At 36.2% G+C, this 21524-nt stretch overlaps 1 protein-coding gene across 2 annotated transcripts in view; it reads right to left on the reverse strand.

Annotated features, from left to right (window-relative positions):
- LOC101737831 (myosin-7B) overlaps window positions 1-21524 on the reverse strand; it is a 56581-nt gene that overhangs the window by 32818 nt on the left and 2239 nt on the right. Inside the window, exon 1 of one of the 2 annotated variants that reach the window (XM_038013282.2) lies at window positions 8617-8792. The exons of the other annotated variant lie outside the window; for it this stretch is intronic. The gene's annotated coding sequence lies outside the window, so the exon portion shown is untranslated. Of the gene's footprint in view, window positions 1-8616; window positions 8793-21524 lie in introns of those variants that run through there. 2 annotated transcript variants of the gene reach the window in all.

Consider the following 21524-nt stretch of genomic DNA (forward strand, 5'->3'; position numbering starts at 1 on the left):
TGCACACGGGCGATCCACGCTGTGGATGCGCATCATGAGGGCAATTGCGATTGCTGGTCGGCTGGAGAGCCGTGGCGTTAGATATTTTTACTCGGAAGTTTTCTTTGATCTGAGTTCCTGTAAGCTATGCCTGATTTGTACAGAGTAAATTTGAAGTTTGATGAACGACTGTGGTACGTGCTCTGACTGCTGAATAGTGAACTTTGTATACCCTATTGTTTGATTTGGTTAAAATGGTATTAAAACAGTTTAAAGCTTTGATGACTTTAAAGTTTCCGATAAGTCGTAAAGTGTAGTCAGGAGTGATCGAGCGGAACAAGTGTTCTCGTGGATGTTTTTGATTGTAGGTTAACCATCACACGAGGACATGTACAATCAGGAAGACCATGTCGCAATCAACACGTGATTGCTGCAGCCAATACGAGATATGGGACGCAAGCACAGTCTGTCGGCGCTTGATGGGTCAACTATTCACCGGCCGAGCGGAGCGAGGTGCCGGTAGCTGCGTAATATCGGTATTTTTGGTAAATAAGAACAATCTGGTGAGTCGTATTATTTTTATTTGGATTCTGGTGCCGAATGCTCTCTTGTCAAGAAATCTATTAGTAGTAGCTTCATAATTCAGCTATTTTATACGATGGTTCTCATAAAAGGTTTCTGTTGTTTTGACTCAAAACTGTACGGAACAAATCCTATGCGATGGTTTATTGCTTACCTATTGTATGTCATGTACTACCTGATAGTTGTTTTAGTCGGTTCAGTGAGATTGAGCATTCAGCGAAATAGAACTCTTAAATCTAGTGTCCTTATTCGAAGCCCAGACTTGCGTTATTGATGACCAAGCTCGCGATGAGCTCATGGAATTGTTCTTGACAAGAAGTGCTAGAAGCCGTACATCTTTTGAAGTGAAAACTTCTTTAGAATCGTTGCGATTTCAAACCGGATGCAACGAAAAAAAAAAAAACGACAGGTAAGAGACACAAATACAAAAATGTGTAGGATGAAGCCAGCAAAGAATGAGACAGAAATATACAACATACTATTTAATACAGCGCCATCTGTGAGATTTTTTAATACTAACGTGTGTATGAAAGCTCTTGTAGTGAATTTTAATTTAGGATTATACGTGAAATTAGAATATCAATTCACAGAGGGCGCTACCTTACAATTATTTACTAATGACAAAATTTTACATTTACTTAAGCCGTTTAGGATAATTGTATTTTAATTTTGGAAGGTTTCACTTCTACCACGTGTGAATTGCACACATTTTGTTTTTTTTTAAATTGTTCTACCATAAGAATAACAATGGCGAGCCCCTTCGAATTCTTTATAGTTCGCGTGCCATATCCCAAAAGGTTTTTACTTAAAATGATACTGAAAGTAAGAGATTAACTTTGACGAGACCAGAACATTGGAAATTTAGTAAAATTCGATGTTGAATTTTGTTGAAATGAAGACAGATTGCTTTAACTGGTAATAGAACCTATGATTACATAAGGTTGCCTCTAAGTAGTGCTACTGACGAGACTGATCAGTGAGGTGAGAGTATCTCCATCGATTGGTACAGCGGAGACCTGGGTCTCAATGGAGACTATTGTTGTGTTGGTCTACTAATGACCTTGACTCTATATTGTGAAGTGATGTGTATTGGTTTTATCATTTGTTTTAATGATAATGTGGGTGGCAATGCCACTAGCTGTGCCGGCAGCCAGGCCAGGAGCGTTCTATACGATTTTGTTGACACTAGTGATGTAGAAGATGTAGGATCAAACGACCACGATACAACTGACTGATTAAAATAAGGATTTTGTTGTCCTATTTTGTGTGATTAGTAAAGAACAGTATTCAGTGTTATTTATGACTGGTAATTGAACACCTCGCTCGATTTAGGTGTGTTCGTTTTATTGCCGGATGGAGGCATTGCGATGTGTTTTATGGTTGAAGTGGGTACTGGATGGAAGTTCCACTTGCGTGCCGGATGGAGGCATTAGTGTTTTGTGTTGAAGTTGGGTACCGGATGGAGGTCCCACTTATTTGCCGAATGGAGGCAATAAGTAGTCAAGAGCTACTCGATGGAGGTGGCACTTGAATTGGGTTATCGTCACTCGATATAGGTGGCATGAGTTACTCTCACTAGATGGAAGTAATTGTAACGATAGTTTGTGGTTGATACATAATACTGATGAAATACTGCTCAGGTTGAGTTGTTTTGTAATAACTCGGGTTTCTAATGCTTATTGAGCATTAATGAAATTTTTCAGTTGTATAGTGTGTCACGAATAGTTGAGTAATTAAGTTATCTACTCACACAGGTTAACATAGTCTGTTAAAGATCTTGTTGAAAGCTAACGTTATGGTTTGTAATGAAACGAATCCCAATCCTCAATCGTGAATGTATCAGGAGTTGCCGAGACGAAACCTGTTAGATATTACAGAAGGTTGTTTTCCTTGCAGGAGCGTCACACAGGGACGTGTGACATGTCAGAATGGCCGTGTCGTGGATAACGACTTTTAGTTGTCGTGGATAACGACTTTTAGTAATATTAAGACGGTGGTTTTGATTATTATTTTAAATGATGAAATGTTGTTTTGATAAATATCACAAAACGAAGGGTAGACTCCGTAACGCCACAGTATAAAATGGCGGTACGTGGACAGAGTCGTGGCATTCCGTGTCAGACAGTAATTCCGTCCGTCTCAGTCAGTGAGTCTCTGTCAGTCAGTCAGTCGGTCAGTCGGTCTGTCGGTATGTGCAACGAAACTGTCGGTTTACCCTGTCATTGTGAAAGTTGTGTGTGTTGAGTTTCAATAATTATTATTGAAAAGTTTTATTGACTAAACTGAGTTCAATCGAATACAAGCGATGACGGAACCTACCGCTCAGCCATCCCTGACGTGTGCTGACATATATACAACATGTAACATAATTAACGCACACCCTGAAAGTAATTTGTTCAGAATCGGAATCTGGATCGATTTTGATTGTTTTTTATGTACCAAATTTTTATTCTAAAATTTAGTTAAAACTAAGTAAATTACAGTCACCCTACACAGCTAGCTAAACAGTTCATAGAAACGAAAATGGAACGTAAGTCAGGGTATTAAGACTTTTTAAAATGAAATATCTAATTAGTAAAAAAAAAATATTATTTAATTAAATAAATCTGATACTTATTTCAAGGCTAATAGTCTATTACAAAATAAAATACCTACGCACACAATACCAACAGCGACCGCCGGCACACAGCAACACTACAATACATAAAAGAAAACCACGTAATACAAAAATAATTACTATCCCTTTTTTTCGTCGGCTTAATATTCTTACAATAAACGGCAGGCTAATCCCGATGCGACGCGGTTGCGTCGGCGGTGATCAAAGAAAAATCTAAACAACGAAGTCAACAAAATATTTTTGACAAGTCAGTCACGCCGCGTCCACCTTATCGATAAGAGGTCAAGTGATAGTGCAAATAAAATATCTCCCGTATTTCGCTGTCTTTTCGGTCAGTGACCTCCTAGATCAGCTGATTTGACGCCTCTCGACTTTTTTTTGTGGGGGCGAATTAAATCGCTAGTTTATAACACACAATAAGTGCCGAAGAACTAAAGAATAAGATAATAACCGCCTTTGATAAAGTGAAAAGTGACATTGCAGTATTATCTAAAATAAAACAACAAATACGAAAACGGTCATTAAAGTGCATTGAACAAGCGGCGCGGCGAGTAGGTTTCTGTGTGTGCGTGCGCAGTGGAGTGCGTGTGAATCGGTGACCATTTTATTTCCACGAAATTGGAATAACTAATTTCACAAATAATCAATGTTAACGCACATATAAATAATATTTGGTGTATGCATAGCGTTTATACTATTAAAGTCTAATTGAGGTGTTTGAGGGTGTGCGTTAAATATGTTACATGTTGTATATTTCATATTGTGCTTAACGCTCGTGTCCATTTTTTTTCTTGCATATAAACCAATCACATATCAAGATGCATGCGACCAAGCAAATCGGTATCCGGATAAAATATAAATAAACCGTATCAAAATAATAATATATCAAATTTACAGGAATCTAATAGACAGCACAGTATTAATCTCACCCACCTTGAGACGCGAGATCTAATGGTAATGGATCTAAATTAGTTATAGAGGAACAGCCGCCCCACCCTTCAAACTGGAATAAACAACTGCTCCGCGGAAGAACTAGGTGAAATGGATGTACACGGTACCTACATGTGAGAACTTGCAATGTGCCAGTACATACGGAAATTTAAAAACTTCACTGGTCTGATCAATTCTCTATATTATTCCTTTAACGTGAAAGTCATGGGCGAACATGTTTCAAGTACTTTTTTCATTAGACTAATTTTTATCTATCTGCCTTCCAAATTGGATCACCGAGATACAGATACACACATAACACGAGTTCGTTTTTTTGCCCAAGATGTCTTCAAAATTCATGTTTATCTTTAATTTTCCTTTAGATATTTTTCATACAATTGGTTAACATTTAAAGTTATAACCAAAAGGCAATTTGTCACTATCCTTCTAATTGAAATGTCCGCATTCCATGCTTACCAGGCTCACAATAGAGTTATATTTACCTTTTTAAACACACAAAAAAGGGTTACATGTAAATATTTTCTTCAGGAAACGAAACGTTTATTAAAAACATTTTAAAAAATGGGGGGGGATTGATCTGCTGTCGATTGAAGCCGAAATAGACGAAAACCAGCTGCGTTGAATGTGCACGTGTGTAATGTTTACCGATCGCAACAGGCCCACAGGTCTATATGTAGATAAACCATGAACGTACTATAAAGTATGCTTAATATTAATTTATTACTTATAAATAAATAAATTAACATCGTAAATTTATACAATTTAGTTATGATGTGCATTTAAAAAGATTTTTATATAAAAAAATTATTTTATAAAAAATCTTTTAAAATAATCGTCATCAAATGCTGCGTCTACTGAAATGGACGCGCTGAACAATAGCCTTACTTTGATTTGTCTTAAAATAGTTTCGTAGATTTTTTTATACAGTTTAGTTCCAACATAGGTATCAGCTATAAATACACATATAATGTAACGCGTGAATCACTTTCCGATCGTTCGAATAAGGTTCTGGCGCTTTGGATATGGCAAGGACTCTTCCTCAAAGTTCGTTGCCCGATTATTTGCATCGTATCGCGACATCGTCTGCATAGTTATCATTCCTAGTTTTATATTATTAGTACGAAACTGCATTGCTTCTTTTTTATTATGCAACGTCTCTATTTTAGTACAATTATGTGGCACATTATTGGAGTCAACAACACCGGATGCTTCGTTTCGATAGTTTTTTCACTAGAAGAAGAAAAAAATCGAAACATAAACGAGATACGATTTTTATTTACTTTAAACCTACTGGCCGGTCACATCTACTCGTCAAGTCTTACGTCAGCGACGAATACAAAGTTTAATCATTGTAGTCGTACAATAGAAACGCTATAGGCTAATCGACGACTACCTATATCCGAGTAAGTGTGTTGAAAGTATTCGATCCCCTATTATAGGTTATTATAGGTAGTGAACACTAAGAAATAGGTGAGTATATTTTACTGGAGTTAATTTCATTCAATTCTTTTAGAACCTCTAGCCCTGCGGAGGGATTTTGCTTCTTTATGTCCCAAGGAATTGTTTGAGATGGTTTCGACACCTCCATTATATGGATTTTACAACTGCAGAATTATTAATTATGGTAATGGTGATTATACATTATCCAGGCAGTGCAGATGATTATCAGGGACAATGACACCATTGAGTGTGCCATATGCTCGTGAGCTTTTAAAGGTAATAAAATAGCAGTTTTCTTTATCGAAGTAGTTCAAATACAGTTTGATGTCCTCATAGATTTGATTGTCATAGCGTTCACCTTTCCATTTTCTGTTATGACGCAAGGCTAGTTCAAAATAATACCCCCCCAGAGGATTTATCGCAAAAGGTCACGAAACAATAACCTACCGACGCAGGCCAAGTTTTCGCTACACACAAGTCACAACCGCAGTCGCGACGTTACGACGCCGAAGCGACGACCAGAACGAATCTAGCTTGTCTAGGATTACAATGTACACAAAACATTTCAGGATTAATAGGAAATCTCTCGATGTATAAATAAGTCGCCATACATCGAATTCAGAATAAAATATTTTTAGTGACTAGCGAATGGATACCCCGCCCGTTCCTGCCGACCGTTTGTGAAATAAAACATGCCACAAAGCAGAGCCGTAAACTACATCGTTTTACGATTCCTACCAGATAAACATCAATACGCCTGGAAAAAAGACACGCTCACACCAAAAACACATTTTAACTTTTTTCTATAATACAAAGTTAATAATTGTCAGCGTCCAATTGCAAGCCTTAAACAACTGTGACAATCACTTTTCAGTTATAAATGGAAATCACTCACCACTCTTGTTCGTTATAATAATGAATAAAAAGAAAGCAAATAAAATGGAAGGAATTTTAAGAGCTTTATATGAAGCTACCTACTTATTCGTAAAACCGGTTTCTCGGTATCGAATAATGTAATGAATGGCAATGTTACATTTATGTTTCGATGCCACGGCTTGGTCGTATCAAAACCATCAGAAATGTTCATAGGAGTTAGTGGCCTGACGGGTAAGACGCATGTATAATGCTTGATTTAACCTGTGGTATGGTATCGAAGTATCTACGAAGTTGCGAGTGAAGTGGTCATGTATTTCAGTTTCATGAGTGGCACAGTCGTACAATACAATTTTGAAGTTGTCGTGCCCTAAGCTATTTGAGGTCCAAAGTACCTACTTGTACCAAACGATAAGACTGTGCCAGTGTTCGAATCCAATACTACTATTTTTTCTAATGAAATACGTATGTAACTCGTGTTCACGAATGACATCCACGCCGAAGGAATAGCATCGTGTAATAAAAAATAATCAGAAAGCTGAAGTGGCAGTGGGCTGGCCATATATGCCGTAGGACTGACGATCGCTGGAGCAGACGGGTTATCGAGTGGAGACCGCGCAGCGGAAGACGTAACGTGGGACGCCCCCTGGCTAGATGGTGCGATGACCTCCGCACGGTGGCCGGCAAGAAATGGATGAGGAGAGCCGCAGACCGGGCTCAGTGGTGTGGATTGGGAGAGGCCTATGTCCAGCAGTGAACGACTGTGGGCTGTTGATGATGATGAATAAAAATAAAAAACCGAAAAAATTGCACTCAAATGCTCAAGTCTCACAGTGGCATTCACATTGTGATGTCTATGAACTTAGGCAAACTAGCGACATAACACCAGGATGGTCGAGAGCTTGTTTCCTCGACTATGCAGTAAATAAAACAAATAGCTCAATCAAGATACCGGCTTATTTAAAATGACTATCCATTTATTCTATGTGCACACATATATTTGATATTGGTAATAAAGATATGTTAAAAGTTTAGCAAAGCCTTGAGGAATTCGAACAAGCCAGATTTTCTGGGAAACGATGTCGTAAAAGGCGAAAACACTTGAATAGAAAATAGGCCAACACGAATACGGCTAAAGCATTTTCCTCGTGGAAATTCTTCGTGAATTCTAGTCAAGCCAACGCTAAGACGTTTATAGATATAATTCATGTTTCTCCCTTTTGTTTGGAATGTGGGCATTCGTATCTCACAACAACTTATAAAACAAATCTATGATGAACGTTCTTTGCAACATTCCGATTTTATTTACGCTTATAATAGGACAAATTGGCAGTCCGCCTTCGTAGATAACATCGTTTTAACTATTCCTGTGGCTATACGTTCGGGCTTAAAGGATAAAACAGTCGTTACTACAATATTTCTGAGAATTCGATCACACTTCTAAAGGTGGGCGGTTTACAAGTTGTAGCGTATCTGGGGCTAATGAGTACTACTAGAGGATGTGTGTAAACGTAATGTACGTTAAATAATAATATATAGACCGATTTACTGGAAAATCACTGAGTCGCAGGAGCGCAATAAGAAAGCCGCAATCTCTTCGATATGAGAAATAAATTTAGTTGCCTTTAAATGAAACTAGTTATGATTTTGTTAAAAAAAAAAAAACCAAAGCAATCCGTATATTTGTAGTGATTATCGATTCAGTATTTTCAGACTTCAAGGTCGTCGCTCTAAAAACTATCTAACGGGTTCGACGTATGATGGGCAGTGCGATATGGTTACTTTTCAGATACAAATTCGAAATCTCGTTGAAATGTAATTGTGTAATGTAAAATATTCATGACGAATGTTATAACAAAAAAAAACTTTTTTTTTCGACTACACCTCAAAAATATTTGACCAAGGCATAAACGACGAGACAGTCCACACAATAATTTTTGTGAATTTAATTACTGTTAAAAATAGAAATTTATTGCACATTACATTATCATTTGGATTATATTTTATCTATCATTATTTATCGATCCGGTTCAACGATTCTGGTACACACCTACTTTCAAAACCGGTCTCAATCAAGCGTCACATCTGCGAGTGAAATTTATTATAAGTAATGACTCAACTAATGCTTCTCTAAACATGTGCGATGCAGATTTTAAACGAATAAAATAACTTACACGCCGACGAAAGAAGCTCCGATTTAGGCAGTCCGTTAAATGTGTAACACACTCTTATAAATAATATGAAAACGATCGTTGCAACGAATTTGTCTTTTCAACTTGAAGTCACAGTTGAAAGAAAAAAAAAGGCTATTGAACAACGCACGCGTCCAGTACCGACGCAGGGTTAAACGTTACTGTTACTGTTGATTTGCTGAACCGGCAATGCAACCAAAAAGTCTCAAGACTGAAATGCAAAATGAACAAATGAAAATGCCAGTATGAAATGCTAACTCAGAAATGTCGCTTTAATAAAGTTGAATTTTCAAGCGACGTGATTCAGGAATTGTGACTCGATTCTGATTCTATATTCACATTTTAAGGCACACATTTAGTGTTTTTTATACCTATTAAACGCTAAATCAATTTATACAAGTCCATGTTTAGCTTAAGAGCGTTTCCCATAAAACGTATACATGCATCCTTAATTAATGGTACTGTTCCACTAACGGTGCTTTTAGGTACCTCAAGCACCGGTGACCGTTCTTTACCGTAAATTAACCCTCAGACACAGCCCACTGAGTTTCTCGCCGGATCTTCTCAGTGGGTCGCGTTTCCGAGCCGGTGGTAGATTCTGCGAAGTATGGCTCTTGCTAGGTGTTCGTGTTAGCAACGTCGTCAGGTTTGAGCCCCGTGAGCTCACCTACTAGTTAAGTTTACGCTGGAATAGCCTCTCAAGCCTACCAGCTTAGGTAGGAAAAAAAAAATGTACTGAAATTTGATATCTTTGGAAAATTGCTACAGTTTTTATACATTTTAATTATCTACGCTGGGCATATAATCTTAGTACAGAAAGTTGTCCCCTCCCCGTGTGTTTCATAATGGCGGATCAGTTACCAGAATCCATAAGCACAAAAAAGGGAAAATCATCAAGAGATGAGATATGAGGTGAATATTTCAGTTGTATCAGTATAACGAATACCCTGGAATCAGAACGCATGTTTGCTTTATACATTACTTGTTATTCTCCTAATAATTATTAGTAACACTTATTTATTTTTTAACTTAACTTATTTATTTTAACTTATTTATTTAACTTATTTATTTATTTTTGTTTTTTAAATGAAATTAACACACGTGATTCAAACATGATTGTTTCACCAAACACGGCCTGACGCAGCTTTTCAAGATAAAATCATGATTAACTATCTAAAAACGTTTTAAGCGGTATTCAGTTTTATTTTAGGGTAGGTATTAAATTGACGAAGCGCTGAAGTCTTTGTACAATCCAGAGAATATTTTAGCGAAGTCTTTTCGTTACTAATTTCTGTATTTTGTCATTTAGGAAAATCGTCGTCATACTGATTTATTTTTACAATCACAGGATGTTATGTGTGTTACATGTGTACGTATTGAAATTAAATACATAAAGCTGCAAAGTCAGATTCCTAATTAAGTCTTAGGACTTACCTTAGTTGCATGAAATCCTAAAATATTTGGCATTTGAATATTAACAAATTTTAGTTTTATGAGTTTCAATTAAAACTGGTAAGTAATGACAAATAGATTTTACAGATACTGTTATTATATGAAACAACATGGACCATGGTGTAAGCAAGCGGATTCGAAACAAAAATAAATTCTAACAACAAAAAAATTTGGGAAAAAACAAGTATTTTAAAATGAACACGCAGCGCAAGACCGGTGCTTGTGGCAAGGCCCGGAGGAGACCTATGTCCAATAGTGGACGTCTGTGGACTGGAAAATGTAAATGAACTAACATATTATGCACTAAAAATGCTTTACGCAGCGATGTAGGCTCTTAACTATAGAAAATTATAGAAGTTACGATAATTGACATACACCAAAATTGTAAAATTAATAATTGCGATTAAAAATAATATTAAGGTCTAGACAAGAAACGGTGTTTAGAAAGCCGGCATCATTAATATTATCAAAACATTGTTAAGAACTGTGGCTTACGTGAAACAAACTAATTATTGCCATTTAATCATTATAACAGGGACTTGAACATCAACTAGGCGAGTCGTTACTAAGAGTCAAACCAAATTATAGCTGTTGCTGATACAAGAACCTAAATTTTAAAATTAAGCTGCAATCCTATTATGATTCAGATTATTTACTTGAATAATGATTGTGTCAGCTTAAATCCCAAAGGAAACCAGCAATTTTATTAAAAGATTCAGCCTATCAGACCATATAATTAAATTCCTCGTTCAATATGTAATATGTAGATTCCTATAAATTGAAAATGGAATAATTCGTTAACTGTAATCCAATAAACTCATTGGATGACATTTTTGGGTGGCGCCTGTGAGAGCGGTGTGACCCAGTTTGGAGGTCTACAGCGGAGTCTGCGTACACCGTTTCAAGAGGTCAGCGCGTTGCACGCAGTATCCATGACACGAAAACAACGCGTAGCTTGTAATTATACAGTATCGTATACAACTATCAAATTTATGATATTGCGGCACGTCAGCCCAAATATTCGTATGAAGAAATGTTTATATACTCTAATATGAAACAAACTTTTCGATTTAATACACTCCGAAAAGTCTACATTTTATTTGTTGACTTACAATTCTTGATAGAGACGTATACATACATAATATGTTGGTGAAAAGATGTAGTATTCTTTCATAAATATAAAGTCCGATCGCGGTAAAAAAATATATGAGAATAGATGTTTACAAATTCTATTGCTGTCAGTTCCTTCAAACTGTCTCGAATATAGCGAGAAGGGGACAGCTGCAGCTCACTTAAAATACTTATGCAAAAAGTGGAATTCGACGGTTTATATTGTCCCAAGATTTTGCTGTGCCAAATTTACATACCAAACTTTGAAAACGGCGGGAATATTGGGAAGTTTCGTAAATTTTAAAACATAACTTAATCTTGTAATAATTTATTTAATCAAAAAAATATCCGGGAAGCACGTGTATACAGATAAATTATATTTGCTCTCGAGGTAATCTTGTCAAGAGAGGATAATAGTGGAAGGTTAATAGGATAATAGGTAGAGTGGAATACTGTTGTTTGGATTAACGTTAGTAATCAGTTTCTTCTTAATTTCTCACAATTATGTATGTATGTTAAGACGATTAGACTACTTCTTGATCTTTTTTTTTTGCTTAGATGGGTGGACGAGCTCACAGCCCACCTGGTGTTAAGTGGTTACTGGAGCCCATAGACATCCACAATGTAAATGCGCCACCCACCTTGAGATACAAGTTCTAAGGTCTCAAGTATAGTTACAACGGCTGCCCCACCCTCCAAGCCGAAACGCATTACTGCTTCACGGCAGAAATAGGCAGGGTGGTGGTACCCACCTGCGCCGACTCAGAAGAAGTCCTACCACCAGTAAGTAAGTACCGATCTTAATCGCGTGGGACAAAATCGATACATAGTAATTAGTGCTTAAACCATCATTCGTTTGTTGCAACTCTATTGTTCAGGTGAAAGTTCAAAGCGAAATGTACTCGTAACTTGGTCTGTATCTGAATTAACGAACGCGTAATACGGTAATGTAGTTTCGTAACCGATTCTAATAGCATTACGCGGTACGTTGATTATATTGTTTTCTTTTACGTTCTTTTGGGCATTTTGTTGTGGCAACTTTATAATAAAACTGTAACACTTATGTCATGCTCCAGTTTCAAATTATATATACACGTATATATACATAGTTCTTAATTCAGTTTCAAAACATTCCTATTTTCCATTTCGTTTTACTGTTACTGTCATTTACGAAATTAAAACATTAACACTGGAAGCTGGTCATCGTTAACTGTTGTCGCCATACTTTCACCGAATACAATTCAGTGGGCATTGAATAACAATTTTAAGACAGAACGCGCAGATTCGAAATTTGTATCTGCATATACACATTATACATACTTTTTCGGTGTGGTAGCCATCTGGAATTGAAATCCTTCCTTTCTATCTACTTATATATTCGCCAGAATTTAATACTTATAACTCTACCTAGGGCCATCTCTGATCAATTATTGTTTCCTAACACAGCCATTGTTATAGTGATTTTGGTTTCAGAATTTCCCTTGTTGATGTATCTATATGATTGTATTCTGCCGAATCAAAACTAAAACGGGGCAAAGTGTGATTATGCATTCAAATTTCGTCAATTTAATAATATTTTAACATGGTGTCTGTAGTAGTTATATTGTATTAACCCACTTAAAACTGAATTAATGAGATACAAATTAATTTTGTTATATAATAAAGCATAACAGTAAAACTAGTATACCGAAGGTCAATGTGTGTGAATTAATTCGATCTTTTTTTGAAACTAGTTTTTTATTCTTTGGATGATTTCGAACAAGTCAAATTTAGCCACATTTTATTTTACAAAAAACTTTAATTTATTACAAAAACTTTTAATTTAAATGTTTAGTTAATATTCTACTTGACCTAAATAAACTGCAAATATGTATAATACAAAACAAACAACATAGCAAAACAGTAGTTTACAAATAAAATCTTCACATTCAACATTGTCCTAAAATTAACAAGATGAGCGAAAGTAATGCCGATTACAGTGAAATGGTTTCCCACACACTTTCTCAAGAACTATAAAAGAATTTTATGAATTTAAAGGATTTTGTATTGTTAACCATATTAATTAAGTATGCTTAAGCAATTTGTCTCATTATGGAATAGTTAAATCAAGTTGAGAACTTACACAATTTTTTAGTAGTTTCGTCAATTATAATTACGAATTTGAAATTTAAGTTTGTAATTAATATTAACAAAGGGTTTGTCGATAAAGTAAAATAGGCAAAATTGGTTCTGTTTACATCAACATTCATAAATGTCCCCATTTTGTGGACAGTTTCTGTTTGGCTTTTCAATGTGAGCTTTTGGTCTTAGATCCGCAGTTAACACTAAACATAGCATAACGGGTCAAATGACCTATTTTGAACTTTGGCATTGAAAATGCACGTATTATTTTATTTGTTTTGCACATTAGACTTTATGACTTTTTCTTACCAATTAATCTAGTTATTATACTTTTTTTTGGTTTTTTATTGTTTATTTTGAGTAATACTTGTCGTATACCGTTATCTACACGCTATGGTAGAAATAGATACCAGTAAGTTTTGGTATGATTAGTGTTAAAACAGCTTAAGTGATAATTTCTAAGAGTCACTCTTTCCGAGAAGACTGTAATGCTCTTGTCTTAAAGAACAGACTCGCTAATTATAGCGATGGCCGACGAGTCCGCGTTCCAGGCGTGTCTTCTTCGAGACACCCACTACTGGGCATTAACAAAACAAGCAATTTATGTACTGCCTTAGCATCTATTTTGGTGTAACACTGAGCTTTGAGTACCGTTATAACTTCATTGGATTATGATTAACACTTAATCAATTTTCAAATCATGTATAAGTTTCAAAATCAGCTATTTGCATATTCAAGATACATTTAGAGGATAGCATCATGCCTATTTCTGCCTCTAAGCAGTCATACTTTGATGTTTTGAATAATCTTAGCTACTGTGTCACGGATTTGGATTCTCCATCGGAGTCAGTAACGTTGTTGTCAAAGATATTTAATTTTGTTATTCGTGGTCTTAATAAAGGTAGACGACGATCTTGCCTTGTTTGTTTCCATCATCCATAACACTAGCTTGGCGCTTTTACGCAACGTTACACACAGTTAGTGAGTAAAATGTGAGAAGTTAATTAGAACTCCATTCTTTTCCTATTTGCCGGCAGAAAGCATACGGCCCACCTAATGGTAAGTGGTTACCGTCGCCCATGGACTTCAGCAATGCCAGGAGCAAAGTTAAGCCGCTGCCTACTGTTAACTGTTGTAATGTGTTATTCCGAAACACATCAAGATCCATCCGTCTGGCGAATTTATCGTATTTGCGTTAACACATTCAGCTATTTACGCGTGCGTGATTTAAACGATTTAACAGTTCTAAATACAGATGCGAACCGTTGCATTTAGCTAACGAATTATGGACATCCAAGGCTATCATAATTACAATACAATTTAATGCTTATCTTGCTCAATTAAATCAACAATCTAAGCACATAAGTACTGTACATTATACGATATATATTCACACGAACTGTTATTTACATTTGTCATAAGCAATGTACTGTTTTCGTAGTTTTGTTGCAGAAAATATTCAAGTATATTCGCTTCTTGCTGGTGCAATGAACTCATTCGCTTTATAGTTCCCAACAGTAACTCATAAATCTGGGTCGACATAGGAACAATGAGGCGGTAACAAAACGGTCTCCAAGGGGAAATGTTGCTTATACAAAGGCACAATACGACCGTGATCAGTAAAAGCATAGCGAACTTTCTCTATCTCTAAAATTAGAGCATTTTAGTGGAACAAAAATAAAAATTAATTTATCATGAATGAATTGATGACTATAAGGCACGAAAGGCCTGATTTTCGGAATTGCATACGCCCGAAGAGCGTACGTACTCTTACTGCGGGTGCTTGCTATCAAGGACAGAGTTGATGAAAATACACAGTCTCTTTCTATTGTATATCTTTTAGGAGACTTCAATTTTCAAATAGCTGTGTGGTTTTTATTTTCTCGGTTTCCATTGAGAGCCGTCACAAACCGAATTATATGAAACATTATCTCAGATAATGCAACAAAGGCCTTTCGGGGCCTATTTTCGTTAGTGAAATATGTGACGAAAGAAGTTTTTTCTAATAATTTTCATCTAACATACATACCTTCCTTTCCGTATCAGCTATATCGTTAACGCCTATAAATTTGTTTTGAATAAGTCTGCTCAACGATAATTACTAATTACATCTAAATCGTATTCTTTTGTATACATCTTTTTTTTTAATTCATGCACGTCAATACTTGCGGACTTAAGTAATTATTTTTAGAATCATATTCAATTTATTACGGAAATATGCATGTGTTAAAAGTATGACATTTCCAAAATTATATATATATATTTATTTATTTTTTATTGCTTAGATTAGTGGACGACCTCACAGCCCACCTGGTGTTAAGTGGTTACCGGAGCCCATAGACATCTACAACGTAAATGCGCTACCCACCTTCAGATATAAGTTCTAAGGTCTCAAGTATAGTTACAACGGCTGCGCCACCCTTCAAAGCGAAACACATTACTGCTTCACAGCAGAAATAGGCAGGGTGGTGGCGCGGCCTCACAAGAGGTCGTACCACCAGATATTTATCCACTACAAATTTAAGTGACACGTGTGTTGTTAAATATCATTAATTTTAGCTAAATTTGGTGATGAATCGAAAAGGCGAATGTCGGGGAGTGGCTCCGAAGATAAAATCAATTTCGTGACTTAAATTTACGTTCCATGTAGAAAGTGCGTCGCCATGGCGCCCTCGCTTATAAACTATTGTTTTGTTTTTTACTCTCAAACAGTTACAATGCACCCACGCGCAGCTGCTGCGAGTAATCATGCCGAGTTAGGAACACAATAGATGGATAACAATTTAAAGATAAACGACTCAAGACATTTAATCTCGTAACAAAATTAGTATTTAACAAAGTAAATGGATTTCCCAATTTAAGCTTTAAAGAACTGGCAAGAAACAGTATGCAATTAATTAGATGAAATTCAGTTAATCTCTGATGACTTTATATCGCAGTAAGACCTGTGTCCACGACTTTGTGACTTGGTTCCTCGTGGTCTTTAGCAAGTAATCGTTTAGTTTCCATATTCGTATGGTTTCGTTTCGTAATATTCGTTCGTATTCGTATATACCGTTTCGATATTAAGAAACGTTACAAGCACAGCGCTATTCAGAAAACCAATAACGCCATCTATCGAATACTTAATGTAAGCGCATAATCTATCTATATATTAATACGTGAAGCAAAAACTTTGTATCCCTTTTTACGAAAATTGCGCGGACGGAGGAGTATGAAATTTTCCACACTTATAGAGAATATAGAGAAGAAGTGCACAATGCTAATATTTTTTTTAAATTATGCATAAAAGATACATTAAATTAATAAGGAAAATATTACACACACTACATACCATGTATTTGACGCACACACGCATGCATACTATTTATTGTCAAACTTTTGTTCTTGATGTCCGTTGTCAAATTGAGAATGAATTAAATATTGTTCGTCTTTGTTAATATTATTTATAGTGTAGTCTTGGCGAAATTTATGATTATAGAAGTATAAAATACAATCATAATAGTGTACAAACTTACAATTCCAATTAATTATAGTCGAATTTCGACTACTACGGGACCTCTAGTCTACTTAATAAGATATGAAAAAATCACGATATTTTTTTTTAGATAAAGACCAAATTTCTTCAAGTTATAGAAAACAAAATATAGAAATTTACCCAGTAGTTCTTGGGTGATACATGCACAGTGGCATAACTCTTATAATTTTATTTATACACAACACAAATCTCCATATAATAAATAGCGTTTCAATTCGGTACGTATTCGAGTCAGTACCAGTACTTATATAAAATTGGCGATTTGACTTTTATTAACCAATTTTATTCATTTATTTATCGTGGAAGTTGTTCGTGACCACGTTTTAGATTCCAATAACGGTTTAAATTAAAATAAAATTATGAAAATTTATTTTATAAACTTCATTAAAAATTCAGTCAGAAGTGACTGTTGATATCGATACGGCTGATTACGGACAGGAATAACTAATTGAATGTTTGTTTCAACCCCGGATAGTGATGTATTTACTATGTTGTACCTAATTTGCGTACGTCAAAACATTGACAATCTCGCCAGTTTTTTTTTGTCTGGACATCGTAAACACAGGAGACCACGCGGGGCTAATATTGGCGACAGCTCAAATAGTGTATTTAATTTTGTTCGCCGCACTTCCTCCGTAACTCATGTATAGCCGGGATCTATACGAAAAGGCTTCAAGTGAGGTTCGAATAAGATAGTTAACTAATGTCGCGTATTATGACGTGTACCGTAGAAGTAGTTTGGCTCTCCCTCAAAGCATGTTTCATTTCACGGTAGGCAGCGGCTTGGCTCTGCCCCTGGCATTACTGAAGTCCATGGGCGATGGTAACCACTCACCATCAGGTGGGCTGTATGCTCGTCTGCCTACAAAGGCAATAAAAAAAAAGTGTTTGAATAGAATTTGAAATTAAGTGGCGCAACGGTTACACATCGTGCAATATAGTTAGTTACGTCGGGCACCTCTGCTGACGCAAGTATGCAAAGGCAGATCTTCAACGAACTCAACTACTGAATTGTGGAATTCGCAGACGACGCCATCCACTGGACCGGTGGTTCGATGCCCTTTCCGTTAGATTAAGATAGTAATAAGTTAGTCTTAAGCCAGATTTGGTGTAGAATAAACGTTAGTAAAATACCTTGTTCGTGTGACTTATGCTATGTTGGACAAACTAGGCAGTATTTGAGTAATAGAGTAAAACAACACATTTATGATTGCAAAAATATTAATATATTAAAGGAGAATAAAACAGCATTAGCAACCCACCACTTTGACCAACATCATAATTTTGAGTTTGATAAGATAGAAATCTTGGATAAAGAAATGAATTGGTGGAAACGTAATGTTAGTGAAATGATCTTTATAAAAACTAATGATACTGTGAACAAACGAACAGACACTAACAATTTAAGTATTTTATATAATGATATATTAAAAGAGTATAAATCTAATAGAAAAAAATAACCTTCATTTCAGATATATTTGAATTTGATACTTAGCGAGGTTGGCGCTAGTATAAAATATTGTAAAGTATAGTCTATGTACTGAAGTTTCAATAGTGGGCTAACCTTTGTCACGCAATTAGCAATTTTATGTGTCGTGTTGGCTTTGTTTCCGGAATCAAAAAATAGTAATTAAATAATTTAGTGGCTTTGTAGATTTGTATTAGTCTCTGATGTCTGAGACAATTGTGCAGTGTATGATAGGGATTATTTAAATTCATATTATGGTAAATATGGTAGTTTAGACAATTGTTGTTTTTTGTATGGTAGGTTATCAATTATGTGTAATTTTCAGATGCCTGATGAAGGTCTAATAAAAGACCGAAACGTTGCTAAAATAATAATGTAATTTGTTATAATAGTCCTATCTTGTCCACATTCCTGAGATACACGAAAAATATTTTATAATAATTATGCACGACAATATTGATAATAGTTAGTAAAATACAATTTTATTTTTTAAAACGTCTTCCGCGTGGCCCGCTACTTGACATCTTAACGACAACTTAAAAATCACAACAAAATAAAACAACAATCGACAAAAATGTCGACCGAGGACTCGATTATTTTGTTGTACTCAACAATCGAGATTTATTGGATTGTTCCGAATTGATTGACTCGTTTGACGGCCTTCGTGATGCAAGTTCGGTTATTTAAACATCTGGGACTCGTGATCATCTACCTATCGACACGTGACAGAAGATCGATTGACTGAACATTTCGAATTCTCGATCATCAACTTAATGACTCCCGACCCTAAGTTCGAGGTGTTGCAATCATGATTCGTGCCCGACTTCAACTGCTTAGTTAGTTGCCCAAACTTATTGCGAGAAAAAAATCATCGAGAACCATCGAATCTTTCAAAAGAATAGACTTCAAAATGTCGGTTTCGCCGATCGCCCAATTACGATTAATGGATTGGTTTTTATTCGGAAAAAGTAAATTTTAAGTAGCTAAAATTAAATATATCCATTCTGAAATGAAACTAGCGTGTGAAATGAAAGGTAGAAACCACCGTTGTGACGTTCTTAATTACTTCGACACCGCATTACATCCATGACGTAATCATTCCCATCCCCCGGTCACGACTCTGCTAATGTTGCGTGTAAATGCTTTCGATCATGCGACACTCATCTGTTGCAATTTAAATTGCGACATAATCGGAAACGCAGAACTCTCCTATTTCAATCAATATGTGATTACTAAACAGTGTAGTAAATTATGGGTTAAGTCCCCACAACACTTGCCACAAGCTGTTTTCTTCCGTCACACGAATGTAAATACTATGGGAACTTGGAATAATTGAATGGTTTTTAAGGACGCAGTTTGGCTCTCAGCTCTTGGTAGGGTTTATTGTTATCACGATGTTGATTCATTGATCTAATTTTATAACCAATAAGTCTCGCCGAATCTTCTCGATGGAATCAGAATCTATTCAGCGAAGTACAGCTCTTGCTAGGGCTAGTGTTAAAAAATTCTCTCAGGTTGAGCTCGTGAGTGCTGTATCCGTTTACGCGTAGCTAGGATAGCCCCTTAGGCTACCAGCGAATAGGTAGATAGGCAGCGAAAAAAGTATAATTTTACTGTTCTGTTAAAAATAGTTTGAATTGATGATGACAGTGATGACGACAGGCTGATGTCAATAGCCGAGTCGCTAGAACCTAGAAATACCTACAGATTAAAAGACATCGACATTATGATAACATTAACATATTACTACATATTACATATTACTGTCTATCTTGAGATATATGAGATTCAAGACCTAATTTATAATATTGATTGTACACAGTTGTACTTCGACAGTTTGACACCCCATCGACTCTGGTTCCAATGTCTCACGGTGAGATGGTGAAATCTAATAACAGTATGTGTGTGTTAGCTAATGTATTGTTTATTGTTAGATTACGGTGTCAACTTGTCACTCTCTTCTGCCTTGGTCTCGCATTAGGAAATTTAGTTTGTTTCGATAATGTGAAGCTTCATTCGCCTGACAATTTTCTTCTTAGACACAAGCCATTCCAAACTTCGATACGATGGAAAAAAAAAATTAAAACACGGTATCTATTGTAGCGAGCTGCAGTAAAAAGAAAAAAATAATTTTCTATCGGGTATAAAATAGTAGTGATCAAGATTTTTTTTTATTGTCCTTATAGGAAGACGAGCATACGGCCCACCTGATGGTGAGTGGTTACTGTCGCCCATGGACCTCAGCAATGCCAGGGACAGAGCCAAGCCGCTGCCTACCGCAATAACTCCGAACAATAAATCCGACCATTTGAAGGGGATGAAGTTCAATGTTTCCGTTAGATAGATAGTTAGATAGATACTTAGCAAGCTAATAAATTCGTGCTAAATATGTGAATTATCCACGCTTGGAGAACTCATTTCATTGTAAAACTTATTAGTTGCATTCAATAACAGTTTGATGGTGACGAATTAATGGGTTCGTGTTAACGTCAGCATTATTTCGGTGAACACTCCTAACTTCCGACAAAGCTGTTACGGATAAAACGGGCCTCGCAGATCCGGGCATGTCTACGTCACTGTGCTGTATATGACCTTAATAACGAGCATGCAACACCGGAAACTATATGAGACGGATTAAAAATAAGCTTGCATTTTATGATGATCTTAAACACACTTTTAAAATATTTAATCGTGCTCGAATGTGAACGACTGGATAAAGCAATCGTGTGTTTGGAATTGAATACGAACACTTCATTTCTAGTTAATTTTCGGAACTGTTTATTATTGCTGTCAACAGTAGCCATGTTCGTGGCCCTTTTTTTTGGTCAGGAGTATATCGCCGGACTTCCGTCCATTTCTGGGGATACTGGGCGGGGTATGTCAGAGTCGAACTGACTAAAACCTCCTGTCGCTCAACAACCAACGTCCAAACCTCGCATGAGACAGAACTCATGACAAGGCAGAGGGGGGAAAGTGAAGCGTTTAGTGCGGAGCACATCTCTCCCATCACCCTCACTGGACTGGCGGTCGTCGGCGCCACGACCACCAGCCCAACATAATAATCATAGAACTGGCTAGACAACATAGGGACTATTTTTTTGATATTTCTGAAACTATGCTAAACGTAAAAATGTATTTGCGAGTGGATCCGCATTATAGGTTTGTAGCCAAAAATATAGGATTGTTGCTTATTTAAAAAAT

This window comes from Bombyx mori, chromosome 10, assembly GCF_030269925.1.
Source record: "Bombyx mori chromosome 10, ASM3026992v2".
NCBI classification, from domain to species: domain Eukaryota; kingdom Metazoa; phylum Arthropoda; class Insecta; order Lepidoptera; family Bombycidae; genus Bombyx; species Bombyx mori.